Here is a 17,567-nt window from a genome sequence, read left to right on the forward strand (position 1 = left end):
ACCTCTTTAAGTTCTCTTCAGGAAACTGGCTCATTCTAGAGAAGGCCTGAGATTTGAATAATATGATCCACCAACAGAGGCCCCAAGCCTACATCAGTGTAGGTCTAAACACATTCAGGCTCTTGCTGAACCATTGCCAACCTGACCTGGGAGGACCCTGGCTCAGCTCCTCCTGTCCAGCTTGCTCCAGCTGGGAAGTCTCATTTCTTTTTCGTACCAGCCTCCCAGTGTGGATAGATCAGGGACATGAGGGTACCAGTTATATTCCTTTTTTCACCTTGTATTGCAAACTAGTCACAAGAATTTATAAACTTCTGATAATGACACTTTCAAAAAAGAAGTTCTATTATCTGAGATTTCTGAAGAAGCCTAATGTTGGGATGTAGTAGACAAGTCGAGAGTTTCCTGAAAAATTGTTTACTCTCTGATTTATTAACATAATAAGCTTATTAGACAGATTCTAGGCATTCCCTGTGGTGTTTGGAGCTGTGGGTCTTTTGTGCATTCAGACAGGCCAAAGAAGCAGATCAGAGACTGCTATTGATTTGTTTCACTCTGGTGAATGTAAATGATTCATGCTCCACAGGCTATGTCCTACTAGAGATAAAACAGAAGGACGAAAATGTGCACAGCTTCAAAGGCGCAGCTTGATTCCACTGGTAACCTAGCACGGCAGTTAGTACACCTGGCGTTTTTAAGTATGCATCATAAACTCACCGAGGAATCAGCACCGTCTTCCCTGAAATTGCTATAGATTGACAAAAATGAGTAGAAGGAGGAGAACACAGAGAAGGATCAAACGAATAAGCAGTAACTACAGCCTACCCCTTTTAGTTAGTGTTAGACAAGCTGCACCAAGTCCAAGAAAGCAAATATGCACCTCTTTATTGGTTTATTTCAACTTTAGGTTCACAGTAAAATTGAGAGGCAAGTACAGAGATGTCCCATACACTCCTGACCTCTACTTAATTTTGTGTTTTTGTGTGTGTTTTTATTAGAGTATAATTGCTTCACCATATTGTGTTAGTTTCTGCTGAATAATGAAGTGAATCAGCTATATGTATACTTATATCCCCTCCCTCTTGAACATCACTCATACCCTCCATCCTGTCCTTCTAGGTCATCACAGAGCACTGAGCTAAGCTCCCAGTGCTATGCAGCAATCTACTTTGCACATGGTAGTGTATATATGACGATCCTACTCCCCCAATTTATCTCACCCTCTCCTCCCCCTGCCCCTGTGTCCACACATCCCTTCTCTACATCTGCATCTCTATTCCTGCCCTGCACTTTTTAAGGTCTGTGGAGGAACATGAAAATTGCTAACATGAACATGTCTCTGGTCAACTTAGTACTCTGAGAATTTGGGTGCCCTTACTATACTTGGACTTCCCTGGTGGCTCAGACGGTAAAGCATCTGTCTATAATGTGGGAGACCCGGGTTCCATCCCTGGGTCGGGAAGATCTGCTGGAGAAGGAAGTGGCAACCCACTCCAGTACTTTTGCCTGGAAAATCCCATGGACAGAGGAGTCTGGTAGGCTACAGTCCATGGGGTCGCAAAGAGTCGGACATGACTGAGTGAATTCACTTACTTACTATACTTGTGCTTCTCTATGCATGAGCAACACATTGTCTCTCTTTTTTTAAAACACAGTCTTTAAGAAACTAAAATGTTGAAATGTTTATTCACATATTATTGTTAAAAGTCAATAGTATAAAAGAAAGGCATATTTTCTTTTTCTGCAACTGTAAGTCACATGCCAGAAAAGCTATCTTACCTGCTCCCAGGACTCAGGATTTCTATTGCAAATAGGCTTGGGATGTATATCCTCCCAGAGTACCACGTGCTTTGACTTTGCTGGGACACATTCACAGATAATGCTTCATTTACAGGCACACTAGATCTCCCAGCCCAAGCCAAAGAGCAGAAACAATCTTAATATTTCTGATTAACTTAATTCTAATCTTGTGCCAAGTTAGGAAAACTAGATTTCAAAGTGGAAGCAATCATTATCAAGAATAATAAAAATGATGGATAAAGAGAGTCTGATAGAGTGACACTCATTAAAATGAAAATCTATGTGGAGATGAGTGAACAGAAAGTCATAGGTCATTAGAACCAAAGGAGGAATATATGCGCCAGACATTGAAATAGCTGGTTTTATCTTTTCTTACTGTGGATTAAGAATTCCATCCACATGGCTCAATAATGGTGGGAAAACAGGGCAACCTTCTGAACATTATGAACGCTTTGTAATAAAGTCAGCAAAACCAAGGCAAGCAATTCAAAGGACTTCTAGGCTAGGAGTTCTTAACCAGAGGTCCATGCCAGAAACATCTGGAGAGAGCCTTTAAAAATGTTCAGTCCAGGCTTCCACTGCCAGTCATTTTCATTCACCTAGATCTGGAATGAATCTCAGGCATATGAATTTTGAGAAATTTCCCCAAATTATTTTTATGGCAACCCTATTACAGGAAAGAAACCATTTTCTACTTCGTAGTTGCATATCTGCCATCTTCTCCATTGGATCACAAACTCCTCTGAAAGGAGCCTGCCATATTTGTGACTTTGCTATGATTAGCCCTGGAAGTCTTAATGAGCTCCAGAAAGAAAGAGCATGTGCTAAATTTATTCATTATTCTAATTTTCCCTGCTCTCCCCCGTGGCTCCCAGACAGGAGGGCATGAAGTCTGTGGTTGGTGCCCAAAGAATTTTGGATTTTAAAAGTGAATACTAGAAATTTAATTATTTATGTATGGACTTGAATTGATTTTTTTCTTTTCTGTTGTTACTATAGGTTCTCAAATGTTTGTTGACTGAACATACTGAGTTTTGAAAATTAAACAGAATTTAAGGAGTTTTGAGTGGTATTTAGAGATATCAACCTTATTACTATGACCTTGCCCCTCCTTGAACTCACATATGTTGATTCTGTAGCTCACTTATGCACTTAGCTTGTTCCATCTTCTTTTAGACTTTTTACCAAATGACAAACACCTGTAGAAAAAGGAATCATTCTTTTTCATCCTCTGTCTCCTGCTATGACAAGCACATAGCAGGTATGCAATTATAGAATCTTTGACTTGATAGTCTGTTATCCAGAAATTAATAATGACAATATGTACTTAATCCCAAGAATAATTATACCATTGTCATTGAAGTAAAAAGAGAACATTTAACTTCAAATTTTGAAGTCTTTTAAAAATAGATGTTATAAGCTGACTTAAAGTGGCTCTTTTAAGCTGTCACCAAAGGCATTTATTCTAGTTAAAAACCTGATCCATTTATATATTCATGCATAATTTATATCCCACCTACTTCTAAAAATTAATTGAAGGAGCCATTAAGATGATGCCAGTTATGAAAACTTGAATCACAGTAACAAAACCAATCACAAAAAGTTTTCTTCTCAAACTTACTTTGACATTTTAAAAATATTTTAGGTCAAAACATTGACCATACCTATGGGCATTATCTCTACATCAAATAGTTTGGGGTGATGTATTTGTTAACTGTTATAAGCTAGCTATTACAATTCTATTTCAAATATAGCATTTTATACTATTTTTAGTCTATACCATTAACTTACACTATTTTAAATGTTATAAGGGCTACCAGTGGCTCAGTGGTAAAGAATCCACCTGCCAATGCAGGAGATGTAAGAGATGCAGGTTCGATACCTGGATCAGGAAGATCCCCTGAATGAGGGCATGGTAACCCACTTCAGTATTCTTGCTTGGAGAATTCCATGGACAGAGGAAACTGGTGGGCTACAGTTCATTGCTTCACAACGAGTCAGACATGACTGAAGTGACTTAGCACACACACGTGTGAATGTTATGAACTAATGTAAGAGGTGAAAAATACCTTGACTCTTGGCTTCATATGAGTTTAAGTATGGAGAATTCCAATGAGCTGGGAAATCAAATAGTTCAAGGTCTCAGTAAAGCCACATAACAGGAATTATAAGTTGTTCCCATTTTTCTTGAAAGGTGATTTAAGGTGAGCACTCCAAAGAAACAAGGGAATTCTATTCTAAGAAAGAAACATGATGCAAATGGAAACACAGGGAGAGAGGAGGCCCCAACAAAAGCCACCTTCTCTCCATCCAAAGTGCACTTAAGTTGCATGATTCCAATGAGCTCCACACAATTAACCTATCCAAAGGGGTTGTATGCTGCTGCTGCTGCTGCTGCTGCTTCTAAGTCACTTCAGTTGTGTCTGACTCTGTGTGGCCCCATAGATGGCAGCCCACCAGGCTTCCCCGTCCCTGGGATTCTCCAGACAAGAACACTGGAGTGGGTTGCCATTTCCTTCTCCAATGCATGAAAGTGAAGTCACTCAGTCATGTCTGACTCTAGCGACCCCATGGACTGCAGCCTACCAGGCTCCTCCGTCCATGGGATTTTCTAGGCAAAAGTACTGGAGTGGGGTGCCATCACCTTCTCCGAAGGGGTTGTATGGCAGATACTTAACTTTCCATGCAGCTGTGTTTAAGTGGACATTACACTTTGAACACGTATTTCAAATTGAAAATGAAACATTTGGACCCCTCAGTACAAAATGAATCCTGCTAAATACGGGAACATTTTTACCTAGGTGGGTTCAGTCTTAGTTTCTGCTGTCTGAAATATGATTCCAGTCTAGCCTGAAAAACTACAGATTTGAATTTAGATTTTTTAAGGAAAATTTTCTCAGAAAAATATATATAGTTTACCTTTAAATATTGGCTCATTTAATGTAATGCCTTTTAATGTGAGATGGTATTACAATAAAATATTGATGAATTCTCATTAAAAATACAGTTAAGCAGTCAGATAAGGTAAAGCAGACAATCCTGTTTTTTCAATAAAGACAGTCCTGTAATTAAATAAAAATTAAGTAATTAGATGAATTGTTTTGAGATTTAGTCTCTGAATTGACAGTAACATGAAGGTTGCCCCTCAGCTTTAAGAAGGTCCACATGCAATAAAAAAGCTTTGTATCATCCAGAAAGAAATCCATCAATGATTAGAAATCTACTCATAATGATAATGAGCAGTAAAAGCTAAGGATTTGGGACTTCCCTGCTTGTCCAGTGGTTAAGACTCCACATTCCCAATACAGGGCACACGGATTCGATCCCTGGTTGGGGAATTAAGATCCCACTTGTTGCACAGCATGGCCAAAATAAGTAAATACATTTAAAAAGAGTTTGTGGAATGAATTTAAAAAAAAAAAAAAAAAGCAAGACCCAAATATATGTTGTCTGCATGAGGTACATGAAAAAAAAAAATATCCAGCTAAGGATTTCATGTTCAAAATCAATGCTGTCTAATCAAATCCTGGAAAACAAACTCAGGTTTACGTTTAACACACAGGATGAAGTTGCTGCCAAATGTGAGTTGCCATGATGACTAGATTAGGGAGAGAAGGATCTGCCTTCGGACTAGAAAGAGACCCAGCATCCCAAGACCTCTCTTTGAGAGCTGCCACCATTGCCAGGCCAGTGCGGGATTCAGTTACACTAATATGCCCATTCCTGATCCAGAAAGAAGTCCTTTATCCAGTGTTCTTTAAGTTCAGTGCTAGCCTTGCTAATAAGTGTTCTAAGAAAGATCAGAATGAAATGTGGTTGTAAGTCTCTGCAGGGTTGCTCTGGGCAAGAACAGTTTGGGCATATTGGCTAAAAAGTACTCTCATTGTAGCCAGGCAGAGCTTTCTACCTGTAAACAAAGGCTTCTCTTGCTTACTGACAGGGCTTGCTAAGTCATCAGCTTTGGTGATCTTGGAGGGGCCAAGGGAAGAAGGTAGAAAGCGAAAAGAGCACAGGGGGATTTCAGCAGAAAAGGCATAGCTTTCTATTTCATGCTTCTCCTTCAGCTGCTCTCCTCTACTGGCCTGTGCTTCATCACCTTTCATGTCTCTGCCCCACGTGTTTCTTTCTGTTCAGCTGTACCAACCTTCTTATTTCCTGTGAAACAGACATCTTGAGAATGTCTCACCCTTTTCCACACATCTTTCTCTGCGTCTGATATATTTCTTTGAAACAAGATTTAAAACTTAGGGCCTCTTATCACTACAATATTGTAAAGTAATTAGCCTCCAAATTAAAAAAAAACAAAAACAACTTAGCACCTCTTATGAGAAGTTGAACTTTTGAGCAAATGAGGACAATTTCTAGAGAGGTTGGACCTAGAACGTGCCAAGGGACGGGTATGTGAGCGTGTGGGGAGAGGACAACTTTTCCTTGCATTGGTGATTTCATGATCATGGTGCATTAGAGCTGGAGGTAGAGCTAACATATGTAAGCCTTAGTTCACAGGAACTGATTCCTAAAAAATAGGTTGACTCAGTCCTCTGGGTCACTGCCAGAAACATCTCCCTTTGGTCCCAAGATAACTACTCTGAGCCACTGCCTCCTAGAATTGGCCCAACCAATGCCATGGTCTGCACTTTGTTAGTTCTTGTGAGTTTAGCACTCACATTTACAGCCTAAATTCTTATTGTACGTACACCCTGTTCCTATCTGACCAAGGCAATTTTCTACATTAAACCCTTCAGTTATAATCATCACTACCACTTATTGAGTATCTACTATGAGTCTGGTATTGTGTTAGATGTTTTACATATAGCTACTGTAATGCTTGCAACATATCTACTAAGACTGTTGCTACTATAAAGTCTATATTACTATCATTATTTTATAGATGAAGAAAAGGAGACATGCATGGAGAGATGAAAGAATTTGCCTAAGAGTGCCAAAATTGTGATATAGCTGAGAATTAAGCCCAAATAAGTCTGGCTTCCTAGTCAAGGCTCTACCCTGAAGCTCATACCACTTAACAGTTCCTTAGCATGCTTCCCTAAGTCCCCCTCAACTCTGCTGCTGCCTACATTCCAGCTCCATCTCTGGCCCTCCTTTAACTGTTTAACAGCAATAGTTAAACACTTATAATCTATCAACTCCCTCTTTTTCAGCATGTATCCATGCTCTTTCCTCTGCTTGAAATACTGTCTCCAATGTACTTAGCACCCCTCATCTTTCTAGATGGACTTCCCATCTAGAAAGTCCTAGAAAAGTCCTAGTCCTTTCAAGAAGGACTTGCCAGTACATCCCTTATACACAGCAGCCTACCCCCACTCCCACCAGAGCATTTACAACACCATGGCATCAACAGTGCTCATAATTAGGTACATTTTCACCTACTCAGTGAGCCTCAGGAGGTAAGAAGGTCTTTCTCACCTTCACATTCCCAAAACCCAGCACAGGTCTTGGCACAGGCAGAGACTGAGAGTGCTTGTTGAATGCAACTTTTATTTCAAACTTCAGAAGTGTTTTTCCATTGAGAGGTGTGTGTGGTGTCTGTAACAGAGACAAAGAGACAGACACAGAGGCCGAAAGTCTGTGTTTGAATCTTCCCAACTTAATTTCGTGTCTTGTAAGAAAAGGAATAGTGTCTTCCACTTTTATATTGTTCTCTTTCAAAGCCCCTTGCCTGCTGAAAGCACCAGAATGAATGGCCCTGTTTTCAAGTCAGTGTTGAATACACCCATGAGCATGAACTCTCCAGAAGAGAAAGGTTATGAGAGGCCAGTTGACAACAGAGAAAGTACACATTTATTTAGTGTGTGGATCTCACCAATTTGCTAAAGGATTTGAGGTTCTAACACAAACAATATAAGCTAGGCAATTAAGAATAAATATTGGACTGAGACAACATAAAGGAGAAGTGACACTTGAACTACTTACTTCAATCTGGGCATTTGATTTAGCAATCCTTCCTAGCAACTAAAACAAAATCAGAAACCATTCAGTACCATGGCTTATCAGTATTCATTTGCCTACAAACGATAGAAAACCTGGCTCACAGTGTCTTAAACATATAAGAGTTTATTCCTCTCACGGAGGTCTGAAGTGGCTGCCAACCTTGACTCAATAGCTGGATTGTGTCAGGGCCAGCATCTCTGCAAGACTCCTGGTCTTTTCCTCAGGCTTCTCACCTATAATGGTTGCAGGATTGCTGCTGCTGTTCCAGACATCACATCCGGATTAAAGGCATGAAGAACAGAGAGAAACTTTAAAAACCATTTTTGCTGATTATATGAGGATAAGCAAAAGCCTTTAATCAATAAAACAGGAAACTCCTTCCCATGTCTTATGGATTAGAACTATGACAGTCACTTCTAGCTGGAAGACAGTTTTAAAAGCATATGTCTTCTAAAAGTTTAGTTTGTTGTACACATGAAACTTATATAATGTTATAAACCAAGGTTACCACAGTGAAAAAATAATATATTTTTTAAAAGCATTTCTGTCTGACTGTGGCAGGATACATGCTATCCAGGTCAAAGCTAGCATTCGTTTTACAAGGAAGAAAAAAGGGAAGTGTATTGGACAGGAAACTCACACTCTTAGTTTATAGTTGTCATTGTTGGCCAATAAATACTATAAACTCCAGCAGAGATTTGTCATGTGCATGCATGGTTGCTCAGTCATGTCTGACTCTTTGCAGCCCCATGGACTGTAGCCCACTGGGCTCCTCTGTCCATGGGATTTTTCCAGGCAAGAATACTGGAGTGGATTGCCATTTCCTACTTCAGGGGATCTTCCCAACCTAGGGATGGAACCCTGTGTGATCCCTGTCCATCTCCTGCATTCCAGGCAGATTCTTTATCCACTGAACCATCGGGGGAATTTGATGAATTAATACACACATATTTGGCCCCCTAATTAAACTCTTTGAAAAAAGACACAAACTTCATTTCTCTGCTTATAAAAGTACCTGTGAAATTTTTGGAAAATAAAGTTATAAAATATATGACAATAGGTGACCAGTAGTCGTGCCCTCTAGTGATATAGTATTTTATTTAAAATGCTATATTCCTGATCTTAAAGAATGCAGTGACATAATTATAGAACACTTAGATTTTACTCAGCACATAGCACACAATTCATATATCTTACAATTCTACTATCCATAAAACATAGATGAATTTTAGCCATTTTAATGAGAGAGAAAAACATTTTTAAAAAATTGAGATCATACTTTAAAAAAAAAGAAAAAAAAAGCTTAGCCATTTATTTTGACTAGAAATTCCTACAAACCATCATTTGTTATGGTCAAAAATTTATGTACAGAATTTATTTAACCTCCTATTATTGGACATTTACTTTGTTTATGTTCCATTATAAAGAATCCAAGGACTAATATTATTATAGTTACATTTGGGAATAAATTATTATGATTTTGTAGGGAAAAAATCCTAGAAGTAAAATTGTGATGACAAATGTTATAAACATTTTCAAGATTTTTGACACATACTGCCAAATTATGCTTCAGAAGAGTTATGCAATTCAGTAAATAAGAATCTCATTTTCCCTGAACCCTTGCCAGCATCTTATGTAAATCTACCATGCAATTAAGTTAAAACTAATAAATTTAATAGTTTTTCTTTTATTAGTTTTGCTTGTATGTTCTTGATATACTGGTATGACTTAACATATTCTAAAATGGCTTATTAAAATTGTATTTTGTCCATATTGCCTGTTTATATCCTTTACCTATTTTCTACTAACATATTTATATTTTTGTATTGATTTCTAAAAGCTCTTTCTGTGTTATGAACAGTGATTCTTATTTATGAAAGAAGAATATTCTCATGAAATAAGACCAAGGATATAACTATTTGTTTTGGGACTCAATTTTGCTTATAGCTGTCTTTGATTCCTCCCTTTTTCACTTGCAATAAAAGCCTTTTGCAAACTTTTAAAGAAATGTCTATGGACAGTAGATTCTCCAAACCATTGCACATACCACAAAGTCCTTCCATCGTTTTCATATTTGTCCATCGATGACAACTATCTGGGTCTGTGGTTCTTCATTAACAGTCATTTCATCTCAAAACTCTTGGTTATTTCCTTACATGATTTCTGGAATTTAATGTTCTGTACAAATCTTTGTTAAAACCCTTTTAAACTTCCAATTCTAGCTGTTTTCTATTTGACTTCAAGAATTTGATGTTGTCTGCAAGTAATCCAAAGCTAATCTGATCGTTTCTTTGTTACTAATTTTTCCCTCTTGTCTCCTGTTCTTTATACAAAACATTTTCTTTATCTTCTAATAAATGAAAACCTCAGCCAGGTTGTTTGTTAGCATGAACCCGTCTCTCTTTTATGTTTTTATTTTAACTTCTTAGGGCATAGTGAGTATGTTCAATCTGAGTATATAAATCTTTCTAGCACACACACAAAAATATTTCTTTAACTGGGTCTTCATTACTCCATTTTATTTCTTCTTTAGGAGCATCAGCTGTTCTCTTAAGAACAACTTTGGATTGATTTTTTATTATATTGTCCTCCATATCTATTATATTTACCATCATTACTTTCAACACTTTTTATTAACTACCTTCTCAGTTCCTGTTTATCCTATCTCTGATTCCATTTTCTACAGTATTAATTTGGATCTTTTTTCTTCCCAGTGAGAATTCAGACATTTCTATTGCACTTACAGTTTTCCTTCAGTTCTCCTCTATTTCACACAATTATCTTTAATTCAGTTTGCTGTCTTTGGTTTTGATCTTGATTTTTTTTTTTGCTTTTCTGTATCCTCATGTCTTTCTGCTCTTATTTCATGGAAGGTATATCTACTTGCTGCCTGTTTTAGGAATTCAAATCTTAAATATTTTTTCTCAGCTATAACAGTAATTATTTTTTCTATGTATCTGTAGATAATTTCCTTAGTCTATGATTTTTTTAAAAAAATCTGCACTTATAAAATAGCTTTCCATACTCAAAATTTCCAATTGATAGAATATTTGATCGACCTTGGACTTTCTCAGAGTTATTTCAGTGTTGATGATCAGTGAGAGATCCTCTTAGCTCCATTTCTAGTGTCTAGGTAATATTCAATTGGATTACTTCTGTTAGGTTGATACAGTATCTTCTATTCTCAACATCTGGCTCTTTGGCACCATGACTCTGAATGCCCTAGGAACTTGTAAAGCCTTATCAAACCTTTTTTCCAAAGATTTTTGGATATCACAGTGTATGCAGCACGAGTGGCTGGAGTGAGGAGAATAAGACATTGAACCACCCCTTTAGGACTGCTATGAACTTGACCATCACAGACATTTATCAAAGAAACTAAAGTGGCAATCCCCGCTAGGGTCTTCAACCAGAGGGCCACAGAGGAGGTGACCTATTGCCAATGACAGATGCTTCTCTTTAGGAAGAAGCAGAATGAAACTAAGCAGCAGTGTGTTCTGCCTATGGATTTAAATTTACAAGGCTAGTTAAATAATACGTAGTAATCTATACTCAGGAGAAAAATAAATTGATATATTCTCTTATTATGTATGTGAGATAAAGATTGTTGAAATTGACTGTGGTTAATAGGGGATCTTTGGTGGGAGAAATAGTAATTATACATTTTCATTACGTGATTCTCTAAACTTTGAATATGTTCACGGTTACTGGAAGTTCATAGCCTGGTTCATAGTGGGTGTTTGATAAATATTTTTCAACGAATGCACAACTGATTAGTGATCATAACTTTGGGAGAATAAGCCTAAAAGGGGGTGCGGAGCTGAGCTGAAGTTGGGTTTACTCCCTTCTTCTTGTCCCTTTGAGGTAGCCTTTCTGAGCTTTGGGAAGTAGGACACGTGGAACTGAGAAGGGCCTAGGTGAAAAGCTCAAGCGCCACGCTGATCTCCAGCAACATCTCCAGGAAGCAGCTGTAACCAGCAGCCTCCAGTTGTCTCCACAATCTCTTCAGTTCATACTCACCATGTTCCATTAGTTGTATGTCAGCAACTGATAACTTTTGTAGTACACAAAGCCCCTAGTTTCCAAGGACAGTCATTTCAGTGCCTAGGTTTATATAATGAGAGATAAGTATGGAGAAACAGATTACGTATGCCCAGTAGTCCCAAACTATGCAAGGAACTAGAAAGCAGAATGTCTGGGTTCTTATTCTTCCTTGGACTCTGCCTGACATTCAGAATATTTCTGAATCTTTCTGAGTTTCGGTTTCCATATCTGAAAAATGGAGAAATTGAACAAAGTCATCTCTTAAGATGCTTCAGCTGTAACACCCTCAATTCTCTTTTCAGAAAACACACTGTGTCCTTTACTGGACACGGAGACGGTTTATTCTGTGAATGTGTCTCTCAGAGCTTTATAGGTGTTTGTTTAGATGTAAACAGGAAAATTGCCTGCGATGCTCCTCTCCCCACTCTAGTTTGAGATTAAAAGGGTGCATTTTTTTTCAATATGTTCAGTTTTCAAAAGACACGCTGGAGGAAGTCAGCCAATTTCTGCCCACACAACCTCCAAGTGACGTCAATGGAAGCAGAGCACACAGATCTCTAGGCAAGTTTTGGCTCATTATGTGAGGGTTTTGTTTTTTTTTTTTCCTTTTTAAAGAACAACTGCAAAAATGATTTCTCTCAACTCAAATTACACAATTTGTTCTTCTTTGTGCCCTGACTCAGCAGTAGACATAATGTGGAAAATAAAGCAAGATCTCCTTTTTACACAAGTAGAACAGGACTTAGTTATGTGAAATACAGGGTTTTTGAGATTCTCAAACACTATTTAAGTAGTACTCCTTTTGCCATAGCCTCCTTCTAATTTCAATAAAGATGGCTGATAAACAATCATTAGATGGACAACTGGAAAAACATAGCTTATTATCCTAATTTTAATCTGAGATTTGATCTCCCATCCTGCTATTGATTTTATTACACATCTTGGGTTTATGTCTTAGCTTAGCTCTTAAAAATATTTTAAAGGATTTTCCTGGCGAGAAAATAGAATTTGTATTTTGTCCTCAGCTCTGCTTCACATAATAAAGTCAAATAGACCTGGTAATTGCATTCTATATAATACAGTATGACTGTATAAGAAGAAGAATAGTTAACAGTCATATAGCTTTTATATGTGATAGATATAGCATGGCTCAATTTTCACAGTAACCCTGCGAGGCTGTTGTTATTTTCCTGATTTTAGATTTCCTGATTAAGAAACTGAGGATCTGAGAAGTTAGGTAATTTGCCCAAAGTCACACAGCTGAACAAGTGGCATTCGGATTCCAAATCTGGCTTCAAAATCTAACCACTGTGCTATCCAGACAATAATCTGTTTACTCTTCCATTCAAAAAGCATTTAATGGTACCTGACCATTCTAGACTCTGAGAATAGTCAGTTTACTAGGTGATGTGGAACCCACTCCAGTGTTCTTGCCTGGAGAATCCCAGGGACTGGTGGGCTGCCGTCTATGGGGTCGCACAGAGTTGGACACAACTGACGCGACTTAGCAGCAAAAGCAGGTAATATGGAATAGAGACATAGAAACAAAATGAATAGATATGGAAGGGAATTCAGATTTTGTTTGTACCTGCACTGGCCCAGACCCTGTGCTAGACAACCCACATCTCTTGATTTATATAAAATCTGAATGAGCAAAGCTGTATCAGTGACATTTGATTGACAAAGAAACTGAGTTTTAGGGATATTGTCATGTGCCAGAGATCACACAGCTGATAAAGGTTTGGATTTTAATCCAAGCCAGTCTGTTTCCTCCACCTGCACTTTCTTCTCTATACACACTACCTTCATGCGTGGTTGCTTCAGTTGTGTCCGACTCTCTGCAACCCTGAGGACTGCAGCTCACCAGGCTCCTCTGTCCATGGGATTTCCCAAAGTACACTGGAGTGGATGGCCATTTCCTTCTCCAAGGGATTTCCCTGACACAGGGATTGAATCGTGTCTCCTGTATTGGCAGACAGGTTCTTTACCACTATCACCATCTGGGAAGCCCACCGCCTCAATGAGCATGAATAAACAAAATACAGTTTACTGTCTTGGCTAGAGCAGGAGGCATGCACACGTGCCCCAATATTTGGAAAGGTCTTAGAAATTTTTTAGAGGTGATGGCACCAAAAGGAATTTCTGTACTTGAGAACGTCTATCATTATACTCCACTGTAGTCTGCATGGCCCAGTGTTGAGAAGATTGCAGACAAGTCTAGGTCCAAAGTGGTCCATGGATAAATTTTCACATAATTTTGATTAATAGTATACATTTGATCTAAGGGGCTTCCTTTGTGGCCCAGAAAGTAAAAAATCCACCTGTAGTGCGGGAGACCTGGGTTCTATCCCTGGGTTGGGAAGATCCCCTGGAGGAGGGCATGGCAACCCACTCCAGTATGCTTGCCTGGAGAATCCCCATGGACAAAGGAGCCTGGTGGGCTACAGTCCATGGGGTTGCAGAGTCCGACATGACTGAGTGATTAAGCACAGCACATTTGATCTAAATAGCATCAAAACATCTAATTCCTTTTTTAAAGCAATTGTGAATGAATTTAATGTTTTATATATAAGCTCTGATATTTTTAGATGAATTAATAGAAATTTTGAGTGAAATTGCAGTTTTCCATGAGTCTGTGCAGAAATTAAAATCGGCATCCAGTATGTGATATCCTAGAAGAACCAATCTGTAAATATTAAAAGGTAAAATATATGAAAAGTATGTAAGTACTTAAAGTTTTTCAAAATAATAAAAATATGGTATAAATTTAGTCTATTTTTCCCCTCTTTATTTGAATAGAACACTTTTCCTCAAAAATATTACCAACTGAATAAAAGGCAGTTTGGGTTTAAATTGTCCTCCTTTCAGAGTTGGTTCGCATCACACCAAATGTCTTATTTATATTTAAATACCACAGGGAATGGGCAAGAAATTGTATGTTTAAACTGGACTTTTTCAAGACATTTAAGGCCAGAACTTTTGCTTTGCCAAAGACCAAATTGTTGCAAAGTAGAGCTAGCACCTGATCTTGTGGTGAGTTAGTATAAGTAAATATCTCCACCTGGAAATGGAAACAAATGTTCCCGAGACCCTGGATACCATCTCTTAGCCTGGGGACAGCAGTTTGCTTGTTGCTGAGGCTGGAATACACATCTTGAGAGTGAGGATCTCCAAGAGAACCTTTCTCCCTAACACATAGCCCACACTGCTTGTGCACTTGCAGATTTCGTCACCTTCTGGGCCACCACAAGTTCTTAAAAACCCAGAAATGCTTATAGACGCCAAGTCACTTTTGTCGATATTTTCCCCATGTTTGAATGGACATTCCAATAAGAAATAACATTTCTAAACATGTTTCACCCAAAATAGTCTTAAAAACAGTCTTCCCAATCATGTCAGAGTCTTCCAACAGTATATTAGGTGTATTGTAATATTACATCAAATGTTATGATGTAAAATACTTTTGACCTGTGTAGAAACATAGTATTACTTTTAATCACAGCATCAATACCACTTGAATGCAGTTTTTAACTTCTCAGTCCCTCCTGGGATATACAGAGATCTCCGAACAGGTCTGTATCCACCCAATAGTGGAGATCAGCTGCCCAGTCATCCTGCACGGGTAATGCTACATATCACACAACACCGTTCATTAACCTCACAGAGTTCATCTACCTTCTATGGATGCAAAGTTTATTTATCCTTTGTAAATCTGGGTTCTAGAGCTTTCAGCTTCCTGCAAGTCCCATTCAGGGCTGAATTATGGGCACTGGGCCTGTGTAGTTGCATAGGCCCCATACATGGTTCAACACTCAGAAGGGTTTAGTGCTCAGAAGGGTCCTTACTTGGTTTAACAGTCTGTTGTAGGATCTTGAAATCCTTAATCCTTGAAGCCCCTTAATGAACAAGGGGCTTTGCATTTTCATTTTGCTGTGTCATCTGCAAATTATGTAGCCTGTCCTGATCACATTGTAATGTTAATGTAGCAAGTACAAAAATTGATTTAAAGTGGAAGAACTAAAATGGGACTTCCCTGGCTGTCCAGTGGTTAAGACTCTGTGCTTCCAATACAGGGTGTACAGGTTCAGTCCCTGGTCAGGGACCTAAGATCCTGCATGCCGAAAGGCATGGCCAAAAAAAAAAATAATAGAAGAACTAAAATGAAAATCTGACCAAAGTGCCCCTAACAAATATGAGAGATTTTCCGAAGTAGAATGTCCCATTTAGTAATTATATTTGGATTTATTTTTCTGGTTAAAGAATTCTATTCTTTTAAACTGACTAATTCTATAACAAATAATGTGATACATGCACACATGTATGTACGTATGTATATATATACACATACATACATATAATACCCCTGATTCAGCTATGACCAATTAATGCATATATGTAAAAAAAAATAGTTGATAAGTATGAGCAGAAGGAATGTGAGAAAAGAGAAAGACCAACCAGATTCCAAAATCTTTAAACTTAGTGGCTCAGAAAGTAAAGAATCTGCCTGCAATGCAGGAGACCTGAGTTCGATCCTTGGGTCAAGAAGATCCCCTGGAGAAGGGAATGGCAACCCACTCCAGTATTCTTGCCTGGAGAATTCCATGGACAGAGGAGACTGGCAGGCTACAGTCCATAGTGTTGCAAAGAGTCGGACATGACTGAGTGACTGACACACACAAAAAAACTTAAAAACATTCAATACTTTCTTTTCAGGATAAGCATTACATGGACTTCTCTTTCAGAGAATTCATTATCCTCTCTTATTTATTTTTGGATTATCATTGTTTTATAAAAAATATTGCAAATATGCAAATATCACCAAAGTTGAAATTGCACGTGGTCAGACAAACGGGGGTCTGAAGGCCTTTGTAACCATCAGTGAGAGCAGTCTTACCATGTTTCTCCTTCTTTCCCTGTGTGGGTGCAAGGGCGTGGGGAGTGGGCCAACATGACGCGCAATGCACTGTGCAAAAGCCAGCATGAATCTCAGGCCTTTTTGTGCACAGAAAGGACTGATTGTGTGGCGAGCAGCTGGAATGCACGCTGGTCACTTTGTGGAGCAGTGTTAGCAGACATCATTTTGCTGGATTGTTGGAGGAGCGGCAGAACAAGGACAGAAAGCAAAGCTCCTTCTCTGTACTTCTGCAGCCCTGTAATTCTCCTCCTCCTCTTTGTTCACATTATAAACAGGAATCCTATACATTCAGAATTCTTCAGCTCTGTTTTCTCAATTGAGTGCTGCTATTTCAAGAGTGCAGTCCTCCCTTTCTGGATGCTTGGAAATAGACGATTCAGTTCGTGTGCTCAGAATGACATGATAAGGGGCCCAGCAGAACAGGGCCCTGGTGGCGACTCAGAGGACATTTCAGTCTTGTCCTGTGATGGGGCACTAAAAGCTTTTAACAAAGAGCATTTTAGAGAACTTCTCACATATAATGCCAAGAGAAAAAAATCAGTATTTTTTTCAAGGTATCTTAAATTTTATTTTTAAGAAATCTCAATATAAAATTCTTTACAAAACAGTAATCGAAAATTGTACCCATGGGTCTGCTTATGGTTACAGTGTTACAGTGTTGGAGAAGTGCCAAGCTCTGCTCTTGTCATGTTGCTTGATATTTGGCCAACACTTGGTCAATCTGGGTCTCAGTGCTCTAAACATTCAGCGTGCTACACTCCCCCACCCCCCACCAAAACTCACAGCTCCTGCCAACCCAGTCTCCTCTGCTGAGAATTGACCTTATATGTAAAACCTTCCATGAGGAAGAAGTTCC

General features: G+C 38.6%; 1 protein-coding gene across 4 annotated transcripts in view; it reads left to right on the plus strand.

Moving 5' to 3' along the window:
* Nucleotides 1-17,567, plus strand: part of PDE7B (phosphodiesterase 7B) — a 380,722-nt gene that overhangs the window by 73,999 nt on the left and 289,156 nt on the right. The window contains exon 1 of one of the 4 annotated variants that reach the window (XM_005210970.3): nt 1-17,567. This exon is cut by the window's left edge and continues 42,414 nt beyond it; it is cut by the window's right edge and continues 44,502 nt beyond it. The exons of the other annotated variants lie outside the window; for them this stretch is intronic. The gene's annotated coding sequence lies outside the window, so the exon portion shown is untranslated. 4 annotated transcript variants of the gene reach the window in all.

Source organism: Bos taurus, chromosome 9 (assembly GCF_002263795.3).
Source record: "Bos taurus isolate L1 Dominette 01449 registration number 42190680 breed Hereford chromosome 9, ARS-UCD2.0, whole genome shotgun sequence".
Classification (NCBI taxonomy): Eukaryota; Metazoa; Chordata; class Mammalia; order Artiodactyla; family Bovidae; genus Bos; species Bos taurus.